Source organism: Notolabrus celidotus, chromosome 18, assembly GCF_009762535.1.
Source record: "Notolabrus celidotus isolate fNotCel1 chromosome 18, fNotCel1.pri, whole genome shotgun sequence".
NCBI classification, from domain to species: domain Eukaryota; kingdom Metazoa; phylum Chordata; class Actinopteri; order Labriformes; family Labridae; genus Notolabrus; species Notolabrus celidotus.
In genome coordinates this window covers 14152008-14168584 of record NC_048289.1, presented here as the reverse complement: position 1 = coordinate 14168584, position 16577 = coordinate 14152008, and the positions used below count along the sequence as shown (strand labels likewise).

The window sequence follows — 16577 nt, the reverse complement described above, 5'->3', positions numbered from 1 at the left end:
CTTGACTTTTGTGCTTCTACGTAACATAGTCAATAGCAGTGTCCATAACTGATCAGACAACCTTTACAAAGTTGCACAAATACTAAAAGTGTAAATAAAGCTTAATTAAGTGGTATCAAGAGATGTTGTGTTTAGGGTTGCAAAGGGGTTGAAAATTTCCGGTAAATTTCCATGGGAAGATAAGCTGGGGAATTTGGGAAATATTCCAAATTGGAAACTTTCCATGGGAATTATGGGAATTAATGGGAATTTATAGTAATTTATGGGAATTAACTGGGAAAGAAAGGTATCATATCCAAGCATAAATATTTTTTTTGTATCATACATCAAATTTGTTCAAGATATTACCATATAATATCATTAAAACGTTCTTCACTTTGTGTAGTCCACAGGCTAAAGTGTGTGGCTTCAATAGTCTTGTGCTCTGGGCTCAAAAGTGTGGTCCAGGATTCTAGAAATCATCTGTGCATATGATGGAGGAATGCACAGTGCATGTAGGGGGCGTGGTCTCAATAGCCCTGCAGTAAGCAGTGTGCTATGTGCATGTGATTGAGGAATAGCATAGATATTTAACTGTACTTGCATGAAATCTGTTTGTTTTAGTCGGGATTATGCTAAAATATATTTTCTCCAACTATATTTAAGTTCCCTATTAAGAGCCAACCTTCAATTTATTAAATTCCTGGTTTATCTCTGTTTATTCCCATAAATTCCTGTTAATTCCCATGGAAAGATTCCAACTTTGAAAATTCCTGTAATTTTGCAACCCTTTTTGCAAATCATTTCTGATAATGATTACTATACTTAATTTCAACTACACACACGGTTCTTGTTCTCCAATGAAAAGCATAAGTGCTCAGTGAAGGAACCTATCCTATCATGCTGTTATTCCAATATTTATGCTCTGCTGATAAACTACATAAACTACCCCATGACCCAAGTATGAAGATATATGGGGATAGATGGGCAGTGAGAGCAACTAGATTGGGTTATCTAGTAGGCACCTCCCTTCATCTGTGTTTCATCATGTTAGGCCCACAGGTGAGCTCAACAGTTAGCTTCAGCATTCCAGAACAATCCCCCTTCACACACTAGCTCTCACTGCAGTGCCCACCATACCCACACATCAACATGCACATTATAGATAAACTCCACTTGCCTTGCCTCTTATTGCACTATGATTAAAAAAATGAGTCTATATTTAACAGCTAAAGGTCCTTGGTGCTAACTCCATATGACAACACTTGTGCGCCTCTTAAAAGTAAAGCCTAAATATACCCATTCTTTTTAAAAGTGAGACTTTCCAGCGTACAATATTGCTACGGTTGAGGTAACTCATAGCTGATGTAAAAGACACTGCTAGCGACACACTGTTGTTGTGTTGAGTCAAGCTGTAAGCATCATAAGTTACCTCAAAGCAGCTCCTCTCACTGCTGCTATAATAATTTCTAATAGCGGTGTGGAGCAGGGAATTAAAAAAGGTTCCAGTAAAACAGGTTGAGTTTTTTATGTCAAATAAATTATTGTGTCGGTTTCATGTGTAGACTGGTGTAGTTCTAAATTTAAGGCAGTATCCACTGTCAGGTTCTCCTCTGTAAAAGTCTACAGGCTGTCTGGATGAAATGTAGCTTTCTAAGGTTTATGACCAACATCTGTTTTATGTGCTTTCTTAACCAGAATGGAGATATGAGATAATTATATATGTTTTTTTTCTTTGAAGCATTTTTCTAGGAACCTCAAACTGTTTACCTGCCAAATATAAGGATGTATTTTTGCTTTTTCTTTCTTTCTTTTATTCCAAACAGTGATAAGCTCCTTGGTTTGCTGATTTAATTAGTTTTTCTTCAGTGCAACTTTTTGCAAGATTGTTGATTTTGCTTCAAATATGAAACCTCTCTGAAATCTGGACTGCATGGTATGTTTAATGTCTCTATCAATTAATCTCCATATGTACGGGCAAAGTGCTCCCTCAAATTAAAGATTGTATGTGGTAGCAGAGTGACACCGCTAAAGTGATATTAACCACATGTCTGTGCCTCAAATGATCTATGATTAGTTAGTCTGAACAAAAGCATGATGTCACCACAAGCCTTTTTATAAAACCCACAGAACAACATGCTGCAGTCTGGTTAAGAGTTTTAATATGTAGTTGTAGTAATTTGAAGATTGCTCATTTGACCTAACAGGCCTGTCATGAAAACACATTTTTAAAATTCAGTTAGATAGAAGCCTGAAAAGTTGTGAAAGAGGTAGATCATTTGGTATGTAAATAATCTATTGAAGCTTTTTTTTGAGCAACCAAAGGAGGCATTCAAGGAGAGAACTGTTGATGATTACTCTCTATGATGATGTTGTCCGAGTTCTTGTGCTTTACGATATAACTTACAATTCCTTTTGTGTATTCACAAGACAAAACCAATCATGGATCATCCATGCCAGAATGTTAAGGATTATTGGTGACTTCATTTGAGTTTTGTTTCCAATTGACTCTCCAGACTTAGGTTTTACTGATTGCATTCACAATAGCTGCATTCCATTCATGTGCCATAGCTCTAGCCCTCTCTCCTTAACTGTGTGCTGACTCACAGGACTCAGATAGACAACTAATTAGAACAGACTGATTAATTAGGCCAATAATTAGTAACACCTGTGTGCTTCTCTCTATGACGGGTATTAATATCTGCATTTACTATGGAAACTTCGAGGATTAACCCTCCTGTTATGTTCGTTTCTCTGGGACAGCAATAATGTTCCTGGGTCAATTTGACCCGGGGCATATTCAATTATCCAAAAGCATAAAAATCCAAATACACATTTTTTTATATCAAATTTTTAACTCCATTACTAACCATTTAAAACAAGATTTAGTAAATTGGTGTTCTTTAATTCTCACAGATCATGGTTCAATGAGGATAACTAAATCATTTTTCATTTAAATTAATGTTACATTTTTTAATGTATATTGGAAAGACCTAAATATAAATAAAATAGTTTTACATGACATAGATTTTTGTTTATTTTATTTTATTTTACATTTTGATTTTTTTTTTTTTTTTTATGAAGTGATGTTGATAAATTAACACGACTCATCTTCTGTCACATGCTGCCCAGATTTTTTATGCTGCATTTAGCTGGTTTGGAAGGCATATATTGCATAAAATAGATTTTAAAAGGGGTCAATTTGACCCGCACATATCATGAGGGTTAAGAGAACAAAAAAGACGAAGACTTTCGGCAGACAGTTAATGATTTATATGTATATAAAAGGGTTTGTCTGCAAGTAGAGTGAGCTTTACACGTCCTCGGCCACAAGAGGGAGCCATTCCTCCGCTGAAAACCAGATTATGGGGCTTTCCGTCTAAAGAAGACTAGCATCCCTCCTTGCTCCCAACAGCAGGGGCGCCCACCAGCAGGGGTGCCAAAAAATGAAGCGAGGAAACGAGCCGGGGGCTGACATTTTCTCCGGGGTGTCCGCCGCAGGGAACCCAGCGCTGAGAGCCCCGGGCTTTGAGCACACAGACCACTAAGGCTTGTCCTGCAAACAAAATCAGCAGACTGATCCAAGTGCAGCAACTTGAAAGGACCGAGGAGAGCTCCCCGCCTGAATCCAATCTGACAGCAAGTGAGTGTGTTGCCTGTTGTTGGTGTTGCTTTCTTTCATCCTGTCTTTAACGCAGTCCAACCTCTCCCACTGGTAAGTGGAGAAATAATCTACGTAGATTAGTGGCTGGCTGGCTGGGCTCCTTTAAGTGCGTCAAAATTGGCCCCATGTGGAAAAGTGCGTGAGCATGGACTACTATATTGTCACTTTTTTTTTTTTTGAATAAGGCATAATACTAAATGTCTTTGTACAACAGAGGGTTTAAGCTGACAAAAAGATTGAGGTTTCTTGTCTTGTAACTGAACCTTAGACTTTCTGTAGTTTATTCAGTTTTAAAGAAATCCCTGGACTCAAACTACTGAAAGTCTGCTGTGATTGTTTCAATTTCTCTTTAACTGGCCTACTTTCTCAAATGTATCGGTTTTAAACAAGAGCAGTGTAATAGAAAACAATGGGAAAGTTAATTATAAAAGTGTGTCCAGTCATTTCCTCACTGAGAGGGATTGTAGGAAGTTCATAACACATGAGAATAAAATTAAATACCAGGGAAATGCTGAGACATTTCAGCAGGATAATACAGATTATGGATAAAACTAATTTGAATCCATGTTAAGGGTCTGATTCCCCTGAGAAAATCATGGAGAGTCTGGCTCAGACAAATGAAAGATTGAACAAGAGGCCAGAGGAGCAAAGGGAGGTTCAACAATAAAAACAGGCTGATGGCAGACAGATTTCCAGAGCGTGAAAGTGTCCTGGGAGAAAATGTTTCAGGTTTTCACGGGCTAAGAAATCACTTTAATTTTGTTCACTGAACTATTACTCGCGATTTAGCCTGGCCCTGTTTAATTTAATTTAATTGATTCTTTTAATTGAATTTAGCCCATCTTTGATGAAGCTGGCACCAGCGTCCCCTCTGGTGTAGAAACCCATTAATTGTCAGTATCATATTCATTCTTTCTGCCTCAGTGCTCCGCTGACATCGTTAATTAGTATTGGCTGCAGGTGTGTTCTCGTGCAGGCGTCAAAAGAGCACGCACATACGCACGCGCGTAAAACACGAGCAGGATTGAGGTTAATGCTAATTACTTAAAGTCAGCCGTGGGATTGAGCAATGGTTTAAACGCCTTTTCTATGAGATTAATTACCGGAATAAAAAGATCGAAGTGCAGCTCGGTCCCGGGCCGGGCCGAGCCGAATCGGGCTCAGCCGAACCGGGCCGGGCTGTTCCTCCCAGAGGATGGTACAGCAAATACAGATGGAATGTTGATCAGCTTACAGCGGAGCCGGGAGGTGCTCGGGATTTGATCCACCGTGATGCTCGAATTCTGATCCGGCGGACCGGTGTATAGGTTGCTACTGCAAAAACACAGAGCAGCACGCGGGCTGTCGACTTTAAATTAACAGGTAATGTAAAGCGGTTTGTGGCCGTTCTTGTGGTTATACTGGTCTTGTTTTACAAATACTACATATGCTGTTATAAGGGAATTACAACAGGAATTCCTCTGGCTTTTGATATGATTGACTGGGACAATATACAAGTTTTAACCAGCAAAAACTCATACATGTCTTAAAAAAGGCCACACTTTTTTTTGTCTTCCTGCTTTTTTGGAGTGATGTGGTAGATATCGATTGTAATATAATGACTACAGCAAATAACATGCATCCGTTTTAATCAAAAAGTCACTGTGATGCTGTAAGAAGTGACCTCTCCGGTGTGCTTTTACGCACACTCCCCCTGGCCACTACAAATACTTCTCATGACACACCACATAATGCTGCTGCTCTTTACATTACACACTAATTGAAGGGTATAAAACCATATGAATGTACTTAATAAGTTAATATGCTGCTGTCATGGCCGCGGGCGCAGGGCCACATTGTCTGTGCCAAAATGACCCTCTCTGTCCAAAAACCCTGATTCACTGCCATGATGCAACGATGGCTCAGTATCACTGTTTATCAGAATGTGATGCTACTTTTACCATTACGCATTCATAAAACCATTGAAAGTCAACATTTTAGCAGTCCCGACGCACAGCCGTACACTGATAAATCCAACATGTGTCGGACTATTATTAGGATTAATAAGTTATAACACTCAGCATCTGCCTCTTGTTTCTGTGAGCCCCGGAGCCCCGCCAGCTTCACTCTGTTCCAACAGGTTCAACGTTGTGTTCTCATTACGACCTCCATATGGCTGCCTGTGAACACAGCGAGCCATGGGGCATTTAGAGCAGGCAGCGCAGTGAGAATCAGTCCGTAAAGCGGCGGAGGTATTTGTTGTAAAAGTGATACCAGTTGTGTTATTTAAGGGGAAAAAGCCTTAAACCACGTGGTAGTTTGGTTAAGTGTTTATTTTCGTTCGCGTGTTTTTTTTTTTGGTGCGTAACTTCACATAACGAATCTCCAAATAATAGGAAAAAGCGTGAACTCATATTAAGATAACTCACTGAGCTTTGAGATTCTCTCTCTCTCTCTCTCTCTCTCTCTCTCTCTCTCTCTCTCTCTCTCCCCCTCTCTCTCTTTCTCTTTCGCTCTATGTCTCTCTCTCTCTCCCTCTCGCATACACGGCTGGGAAAAATCTGGGTTTGATTTTAATGGGGAGTTGCCTACCCGGGGCTCGCTTTACAACCTATGGATGTACAGGACGGTTTTCAGTTGGTTTGGGCTGCGGGCGCGGATGGGTGCACGAGTCTCTCTCTTCTTGGCGTCCCTTCACTTCTTGACAGTGTTGCAGCGCTTCTCTTTTTCTTTTCTATTTTAACAGGACGAGTGTGAGAAACACGAGACAGTTCGGCGTTTTAAAAGGACAATTTCTGACTGAAGAGAAACTAGAGGCTCATATGTGCGGATGCCCGGGGACGTCCCTTTAAACTAAAAGACAGCAACAATCACGGCTTGACAGTGGGGTAAGTTCAAAACTAGTAGATAACAGTGGCTGTGTATTTCTAATCCAGTGAGTTCGAGTTTCTGTGGATGGCAGATTTAGATTTTACGCACCACATATTTTCTCAAAAAGCGAGTGATTCACGGTGCCTGCTGTGACTGGGGACGCCCATTACCTGCCATTTGTTTAAAATGGAGACAATGACTGTCATTACTTTATTACAGGCTGTGGTCGCACGACTGTAAGTAGGTGTTTGGGTCGCTGGAGCAGCGGGGCGCGTTGGATCAGAGAGGCGGACACCGCAGGCAGGTGTCACCTTCCTCGGTTTACAGCTGGCCCGTGGGTCCGAGCAAAAGAAAAAAAATGCGAGAAAAAAGCAACCCGTGCCGAGAATTTAATACGAGGTACAAGAGGTGAGCTATGAAGCCAGTGAGTTTTAATAGTGACTTGGAATCAGAGCTAAGCGCGGATGCCAAAGCAAGCAGCGCGCTTCTCGGTTCCCGTCTTCCTCGGCACGGCACTCGCCAAGTCTCCCAATGCGTTTGTCACTTATAATACTTTCCTTTCCATGTGCCCTGCCACCACGTGAGAAAACATTCGTGTAAAACAAAATAGTTTTTCATCAATGAAGTCTGTTATAAATGAACTCTGTGGAGCATCTCCTGTTCACAGAGAATTACCAGAACAATATCAGGCAGCTTGTGGTTGTTTCTTTGTGGTTTATTTAGTCTTAAAGTGATGATTAGCTTGATTTGACAATGAAGCTCATTGTGGCCAAGGTGTGACAGGAAACAATAGCCTCTCTCAACAATAACCACGAGCTCCTCCCTCTTTAAGCTCATCCTCTCCCCTCTCACAAGCAGCAACAAGCCTGGAAGTGAAAGCCAGAGTTCCGTACAGATTGCTTATCTTAACTGCTTCAATAGACTCAAAGTATGCCCCTATTGCACCCTGAAACAGTGTCAGCCACTTGACCTACTTCTCACTCTCACCGCCAATGACTGAAAACAGTCCATGAAGAAGGCCTCTGAATCCTCACTGTTCACTCAGTGCAGAGAGAATGAAGGAAGTGGAGGAAATGTTTCGAGTTGAATGAGTCTGGTGAAGTGTGGTGCTGTTCATCAGGAGCGTGGCCATGGTTTTCTTGTTTTTGCAAATTAATCATCATTATTTAATTGCATCACACCCCGCTTCCATCAATAACAGAGTGAGGGCGGTACAGCCAGGAGTGACTGAAGGCACATGATGTGGAAGCTAATCCAAAGCAACATAGTGCAGATTTTAGTCACCCCTTGAAGTGTGTGTGCACTTGTATGTGGTACTTATGAACCCAAGAGAACAGCAGAGGGATTGAGATGGAGAAAGCTGCAGGAATACGAGCAGTACACTTTTTCCTCAGAACTCTTGGCTCCGTCTACCTGAACAAGTAAATTTAACACATTGAATTTATTTTTTCTTCTCTGGTTTCAACAGTTTGACCAACAGAATCCCCCTTTCTATCAGGTTTTGTTTATGCCTTTACTGGATGTAAGCCTCTATGCAACATCAGACTCTTGCATCTAATTCCACAGTGAAAATGAACCTCTAAGTTGTCTTGAAAAATTGACTAATAAAATAATTATTTGACTCCATTGGGAATGATACATATTGATTTGTAAATCTGGAGATGAATGTGGTGTAAAGTACCAACATCACACACATTGACTCCCACTGCTTTAAAGGTGAGAGTGAAGACAAAGTGCTGTCTTAGGCTCACATAAGTGGCTGTGTATTTTCTCTTTGAGTGACAAATTGAGAGAGAGAGAGAGAGAGAGAGATAGAGTGTGTGTGTGTGTGTGTGTGTGTGTGTGTGTGTGTGTGTGTGTGTGTGTGTGTGTGTGTGTGTGTGTGTGTGTGTGTGTGTGTGTGTGTGTGTGTGTGTGTGTGCGTGCTTTTCCTGTTAGAATACCTGTCATTCGTCAGCATGACACCCAAGATGTCTCTTGCTGTGGGAAGATCATCCAGGGGCAAAGACACACATGCTTCATCCTGCCACTCCCTGCACCCTGCCAGGCCTGCATGTGTCGGCCACACATTTCCTCCAGATGCAGAGGGGTGTGTGTGTGTGTGCGTGCGTGCGTGTGTGTGTGTGCGTGCGTGTGTGCGTGTGTGTGTGTGTGTGTCTGAGGTCCATATGTGTGGGTCTATGCCCACTGAATACCTATCACTAGCCAGTCTTTCTTCAATACAAAAAGGAGACATCCTTTGGATTGATGGCACACTCCCAGTTCTCAGACGTGACAGGAGGATTTTCCTTCAGGAAAACATCTATTGACTTTTGTGTCCCTGATCAGTTGTTAATAGATGGATAATAGGCTGGATATATGTTTGGCTGGTTGGTTCTCTTGGTGCTATAATTGCTATAATTAATTATGCTATAATATAATTGCTGTTCATGTCACTGGAGGAAAAAGCAGAAAAGTTGTCCAATCTTAAAAAAAAGCGTCCTGCAGCCTCCATTCATTTAAATCCGTTTATTGTCATTTTAATTGCGTCTATGATTATGTAGCTTCCCTATGTTTGACTAAGAAGTCATTTGGACTAAAAACAGAGTTTCTCAACAAAGTATTTGAACTATGACCTTCATCTTACTCTAAGCCTGACTAGGAAGGTTTTTGTATGAACCCCTTCGAACAGCCTCGATGGGCTATGTCACACTACTTTTTTTTTTTCTTTTCAGTCTTCCTCATCTGAAGTTTTATGTTCCCTTGCTACCTTTTGAAAAAAATCAAGTCATTTTGAATTTTAAATAAATGGGAGGGAATACAAGTAATAATAATAAAAAAAAAAGATCTCCTGCGACCTCTCAGGGGCTTTTAATATTTTTTTTATTAGCTATATCTTTTAACACAGACTATTACAGTTACTCAAAATCAAAACTGAAGAGGAAGGCTGTAAACTAACAGTCCAAAAAACCACAAACTACAAATCCAACTGTGATGGAAGCAGAGAAGGGGGATGGATATAGATGGCAGTGTGACACAGGACAGCACAACTCCAGTCTGTCTGCTAAACAGCTAATTGCGCTCTGGTAATGTCTATCATTAAAGCCAAATACATAACTGTAGACATGAGAGTTGTTCCCTTTCATTGTTTTACCAAATAATGACATTTAGTCCACTGTGATTAACTCTCTAGCTAAAAAGTAGCCAGGAGAGACACTGCAAGGTGCATTTAGTTTCTGGTTACTAAATATGTGCTGGATGCTCATACTGAGAGACTTGTGTAGTTTGCACTGGATAGAAAAGGGAACACTCAAGTAGAGGAGGGTTTAGAGCAAGATGTTTCGATGGTAGAGAGTTGAGTTACCAGGGATTCTAAGCCATCAGGCATAGACCCAGCAAATGTGTTTAATTTCGACTATTTGGAAGTTGTTTTAAAGCTCCTGTGGGGGGTTGTAGCTGGTTACGGAACAGAAAAAAATGAATATTAACATCTCTTCGTGAACTACAAAAGCAAAAAAGACTGCAATTTATATGTGGTAATTTATAATACCTGTAACCTCTGATGAAGTTAGGTGTCACATGAGTCGATGAAAAGCACAATGCTGTAGCACTTTGAAGTGATGCATTATGAACGTGAAAAGAAAGCAGGATAACATTTCTGGTCAGAAAACAACGTATGGATGTAGAAGATGAGATCAGCAAAGGGATCAGAGTAACCATCTCGTTCAATGGGGACTCCAAAATGAATGCAAACTAAAAGTTTGTCACAGACGCTGTCAAGTCAAAGACAGACATTATGGTTCTGTCGCCTTTTCACTTGGAGACCATTGACCTTTGACCTCTACGCTCACATTTGGATAGAAGGAAATTGGTAGGGGTGGAGACTGGGAGAAAAGGGAGTTGTCTGATGATTCACAGGCTTTGGCATCTTCTACATTCATGTGAGATTTTAAGCTTAATTGGGAATTAAATTCCGAGAGCACGTGTTTGTCCGTCATCAGCGTGTGTTTTAAGTGTGATGTACGAAACCCTGTGACTATTCCAAGCACTTAATAAAATGATTTGTGGTTTCTTCCCCCTGTGACTTCAAAGCGAGTCGTTGCTTTCGGCTGTGGGGTAGAGGTTGCTCTTGTGCAATGGAAAAAAAAGAGACTATTTTCCTGTTAGGGGGGCTTTTTTTGGGAAAACCGCAACTCTCCCTACCGCAGCCAGCCTTCAAAGGGCCTTGAAAGAGTGCTCACCTCACCTCTCCTTAAATCCTTCCATCCCTCCAAACGAGTTACTTCCTCTCACATCCAGGAACACCTCACCTGCCTCTCCCCAACCACCGCCGTCCATCCACTCAGCTGTAAAGCTGTGGTCAGGATTGCACTCAGGCCCATGGGAAATGTTCAATCAAGGAGCCTGCAGTCTACCCACACAGACTCAAAACTGTCTGCTTTGGCGACATTAACCTCACAGCATTTTTGAATGTCTTTATCTTCCCTGTAACCCTGCTGCATGGCCTTCATCCAGAGACAGACTTTGAGAGGGGATCTGTTCACATCAGGGCTCTGGTTGTCTTCCCTTTTCTCAGGCGCATCTTGACAGCACATGTAGGGGAATATTTCTTGTATTTGAAAGCAGATCACAGTTTGACATAGGAAGCAATAAATTCTTGAACTCTTATCCCTTCCCTCTTAAGTCCATCTCTATGTCAGTTAAAAATCTGAGACAGAGCACAACTTCATCCTCCCTCTCTCCAAAGTTCACAGGCAGATATTTCATTTGCTAGGACTGAAGCTCTTTTGGGCCTCTTAGTATGTGCTTCAGTTTACTTTCAGTGACACCCCCAAAATAATCCTAAATTAATCCTCACATGTGACTCACATCAGATGGATTCTTAAGTGCTTGTGTCTGGTATATATTTTATAAAACTATTAAAAAGTTGCCCTTTCACAAGTTTTGAAAGAGGTTTGATCTACTCTCTGTCTTGTTGGAGCTCTAGCTAAAACAGCTAATCAGTTGAACATTTGTGCAAATTGACAAGCTCTTCTTAATCTCCATATCTTAGTTTTTAAATCCCACCGATTAACCCTGTTCAATCTTGAGTCTAGTGAGTCACTCTAGCCCTGAACTTTCTGCCTGCTCATGTCCTTTTCCCTTCCCTACACCTCCCATTTTCTCACCAAAAACACTGACCTCACAGAACACCTCATAAACAGAAAAATACCCCACAACTTGTCCTATCAGCACATCTCTCTTACTTTAAAAAAAAAAAAGCATTAATATGGAGAGTAAGTAGCTTAGCACAACTTCCTGCTTTCAGTCTGTGAGAACTGCTTTGACCTCATATTCCACCTCGCGCTGTCTGTCTTCTCTCCTCCTGGTCGGTTCTGGATCAGGTTCTGTTGATTCAAAGAACCACTGTCGGACTCGGGGCCAGCCGTGTGGGCTGGGCCACAGAAGCTGCTGCATTCCTCTGCTGGGCGTTCTGTCTTTCTCCCTGCAGTGTGTCTCTTTCTGCCAGATGCAGAGATGGAAAGGAGATGGAAATAATTTCACAAATATGTTTTCTGGTACCTTTTTGATCCCCCTGCTTTGTCTTCAGCCTCACAAACACCTGAGAGCCTGACAGGCATGTCAGATTGTAATCCAAACTACAGATAGCAACTATTTCACTTGGAACAGTTTGCCCCTGATTTAAACGCCAGCTTTAGTTGGAATTAGAGGAAAGCAAAGAAGAAACTAGAGGCAAATTTCAGATTAAACCTTCAAGGCACACACACACAATGACTCTCTCTCCCTCTCTCACTCTCTCTCACACACACACACACACACTGATTCACACACACATGCACAAGGAGCCTCTGAGCAGACATAAGCAGGCTTTAAAAATTTGTCAGTGATCCCCCTGCTAATGACGCTCTCAGCTGTGAGAGTTGACCCCCTCCTGCCCTCGGCCCTCCCTGCGCCTCCTCCCCTTCTCCTCAGTTTCTAATGAATGCCAGTGAGGAACTCCAAGTAGCCTACACCCCCTCACCCAACACACACACACGCACACGCACACGCACACACACACACACACACACACACACACACACACACACACACACACACACACACACACACACACACACACACACACACACACACACAAGCTTGCACAAACAGCAGGATCGTCGTCACTACTGCAGAGACAGCTATCATCAAGTAGAACTCAGGCCACCTATGTGACCCCTGTTACCTGAGGCCTGTCAGTTATGTTGATACACCAGGACAGGTTTGTTTACCTATTTAATAAGTATGTGGGAAGAAACAGATGTTAGGAATATAAATAATAATGATGCAATCATATAACTAACTGATTTAAGAGCATTTTTCTACTAGTGATTAATCATGATATTGAAAATGTGACTATAAGAAATTAAAAAAATCTGGTAATTCCAGTTTCTCCTCTGTAAGACATTGCTTAGATTTATTTTCAAACTTTTCTAAATAACATAATTTTCAATATAATTTGGTTTTGGAAAGCTGGGCCAACTAATCAGTTATGGAGACATCACCAGGGGTTCTTGAAATATAAGCACCTTGGTACATGTTCTTTAAAAAGGGGGGGGAAAAACAAAGAGAATGAGTCTATAATGACAAAAGAAATTGATTGGGAGCATCAACTCCACACTGAAATCTGTATACAGAAGGATTTCTGACTTTGTTGCTGCTCACGCTGTTCTTTTATACTCACACAGCTCATCTCGCTGTAATGATAATGAGAGTGGAGGTGGCCCTGTTGTTAGCCAATTAAAAAGTCCTCCACGGTTCTGGGCAGCCACTAATAACCCCACCAGGGATTACTGTACAGCAGGCTGCAGGGACAGCAGGGCACCAGTTTGGGCCTCAGCTTGCTGTCATCCCAGAGTGGTAAGACCAGTAGACCTCCATTCACTCCCCAATCACAGAGGGGCCACAACGCCAACTCTCCAGAGCAGCGTGAAAGGCTCTCACATGGGATACAAAGTGGCTCAGCTGTCCCTCTCCTATCTTCACCTCCCACTGCGCCCTCCTCTACACCCAAGCCAAATAAAGCCTCTCAGCGACTTCTATTTTCCTAATCTGTGAACTCTGACAGAGGCGCCCATGCTTGAAAGAAAGACAACTCAACATGGGATGATCTCCCGGTGATGGGGGAAGCTGAAAAAACGTTACTGGAACCACCAGACCACCCTGTTATCTTCCTCTGTCTCTCTCACGTTCCCTCTGTACCTTTTCCTTTTTTGTAGATCTAATTTCTCTTCTTTTTGCCCTTTGTCATCCACCTTCTCTAATTGGGCTGTCACTGTTTGATTAAAACCATTGAATCCTTTCCAACAGCCAAATGGCCCGAGTAATCTCAACATTTTATGCAGGGGGCTTCCTCTCTAAAAGCCTTGTAGTTTTTCATCCATCTACATACCGTGTCCATAATACTAATGGGCAAATTATTTAACACTGCAGTAGGTAGGCCACCAGGGATTGTTGCACGTCAGCACAAGTACATTTTCCTTGCCATTAATCCAAGGAGGAATGTTGCAGTGATGAATTGGCTGTGCAGTTTGTATTTGTCACTGCGCTCCGAGTGGCCTTTCAGTTGAAAATGGCTCTGCTGCCACAGGAGCAGTTTGTCTTTTAACATACCAGATGGTGGTAGATTTGTGTGCCGGGGTGCATCTGAATGCTAACAATTGTGTAGCCAATGGCGCTGTGCGTGTTTAGATAACTGAATGATGAAATGTGATCACCCACACTAGTTGGCAGCTGAATTACTGGTTAAATTAAAAATGTATGTTTTTAATTCTGTTGGCCTGAAATGCTGGTCACACGGTGTGTCTAAGCTTTATCATAGCCACTGTCCACTAGCTGAGGCTGTACTGCTATAATTCCTCTATAACCCAGATGTAAACGAAGACAAATAGCAACTTGAAGCATGATGTGGTGTTTTTCAACCTTTTTTGAGCCAAGGCACATTTCTTACATTAAAAAAAGTCACACAGCCAACCAAAAGTGTTACAAAATGACACATTTAGTCTCTCAATTTATGAATCTATTTATCCGAGAGAGGAACTTTGGCTGCTTCTTTAACTGCGTCAGGGCAAAGCATCAGTAGCCACTTCCAAACAGTTGGTGAGAGTGAAGATTGACACAATCTTGAAGCATTCATTGTCATCTTAAAACGAGACTCAGACATCGGCATGCAGCTGCTGCCACTTCAACCCATTTTAATGGAAGACAATGTCCGCCCCCACTGAGGAGAACTTGTGGCTTGTTAAGCACTGTGTCGATGCTGAAGGCTGAGTCTTTTCTTGCTTAGACAGATTGTTGTATTTTCAAAGGTCAGCCAGCTACACCACTGTGCTGACATCCTGGCAGCACTTACAGATCCAGAATGATTATGCAGAATTGGCTTGCAGTCTGCAGTTTTTATAGCAATAGAGAATAAGGCATAGGGTTCTAATATAAACCAGCTATATGCCAGATCTATGTGTTTTGGGGACTTTTTTCATAGAAATGTTAACACTTACTGCAAGGGCAGAGTGGAATTAAACAGCTCTGTCACTGTTCTGTCTCTGTTTAACCTACGCGCTCATCTGCCAGACTCGCCTGACAGCACCAAACCCTGGGAGAATCTCCCAGCAGGCCCGGCAGCACACGGGCCGCACCATATTTAGTCATCCAGAGTCCAGACAGAGAGTAGCCAATGCAGTCCTCCACCTTAATCTGTCTCCCCTCTGTTTCTACCTCCATCCCTCTAATTTTTTATGTCCTTCCCTTTGCTCCATTCCTCCGTCTCTGTCACTTTCCCTCTCTCTCCTACTGCTTCCATTCATATCTGTCCTCACTCGCCCTCCCTCAAGTTGTTTCTGCTTTATCACTGTCAAGCCCCTCACTGTTCCTCTCCCCCTCACATGTTCCCTTTTTGTCCCTTCTTACCTACAGTAAATCATCTTTTCTTGCACTTCTTGTTCACCCTAATTTCTTGTCTCTTAAACCTGTCATGGTTTTCATTTTGTAAAACTTTTCTAACTTCCTCTCAGTCCCTCAACAACATACCCATCAAGTCTGAGTAATCCCTTCTCTCTATCTTTTTTCTTGTTCCCTCACCTGTCATTATTTCTACCTCTTCTCAGAGCCTCGTTGCTTTCTCTTTTCTCAGTTGAACATGCTGCTTATAGAAGCTGAGTCGGGATGCTAATGAGTTGCTAATTCTATCAGCCGCCTCTCCATGCCCTCCCCAGTGGGTGTCAAGCCTGCCAGCTTTACCACGGCCAGCCCTTTTTGATGGAGTGCTTTGGCTGATGAACTCCTGCCTGTGTGCCCACTTTAACCTCCTCGTCCTCAGACACGTCGTTGATCAATGTCCCTATCTGTCCTGGCAAGGCCCACTCTTACTCAAGTCATTTATGAGCCAACCTCTTCCCTGCAATCAATTTTTAATATGTTGAGTAGGATGAAAGCAGGGTTTTTATACAACCCTACTACCCCGAAAAGTTAGAACAAAAATGTAAAGTTTTTAAGGAAAAAATGCTCCCTTTTAAATATGATGCCAGCATCAGAAAATGGATGAACAGTGACAACAAAACAATGAAATGTTTGTTGAATGTTACAAAAAAGAAAACAATGTCCTTGAACACAGTCTGTGCTACATTCAAAAATGCAGGTTACCATGCAAAGAGGAAACCATGTCCTCAAAAGAGGGACCACCTGACTTGTCATCAGTGCACAGTTCAAAAGCCTGCATCTGTGGTGGTATGGGGATACACGAGTGCCCATGGCATGGGTAGTTTACACATCTTGGAAGGCCCCAATAATGCTAAACAATATATTCCATTTTTGAGCATTATATGCTACCATCCAGACAGTGCCTTACATGATATAGTGTGGCGGCGCATGGGCATGCAGCGGCTTCTCCCTCTCCCGATCAAGCTCTTTCCAATCCCTTTTCTTCTGCGTTTTGTGTATTTTTAATGTTTATTTGTTGTACCCAGGGTCTGAGAGAAATGCAATGTCAATACTCTGTATGTCTGGTGCATACTTCAGTTTTTGACAATAAATTTGACTTTGATATAGCAAGAAGATTCAAAACAAAATT

General features: G+C 42.0%; 1 protein-coding gene across 4 annotated transcripts in view; it reads left to right on the top strand.

The window, feature by feature from the left end:
- The first annotated feature begins 3341 nt into the window (after positions 1-3341).
- The window catches only part of ntn2 (netrin 2), a 51163-nt gene continuing 37927 nt past the window's right edge, over positions 3342-16577 (top strand). Inside the window, exons 1-2 of one of the 4 annotated variants that reach the window (XM_034708242.1) lie at positions 3342-3622; positions 6369-6510. The gene's annotated coding sequence lies outside the window, so the exon portion shown is untranslated. Of the gene's footprint in view, positions 3623-4627; positions 5006-6368; positions 6511-16577 lie in introns of those variants that run through there. The other 3 variants (XM_034708244.1, XM_034708241.1, XM_034708243.1) reach the window with 3 other exon arrangements.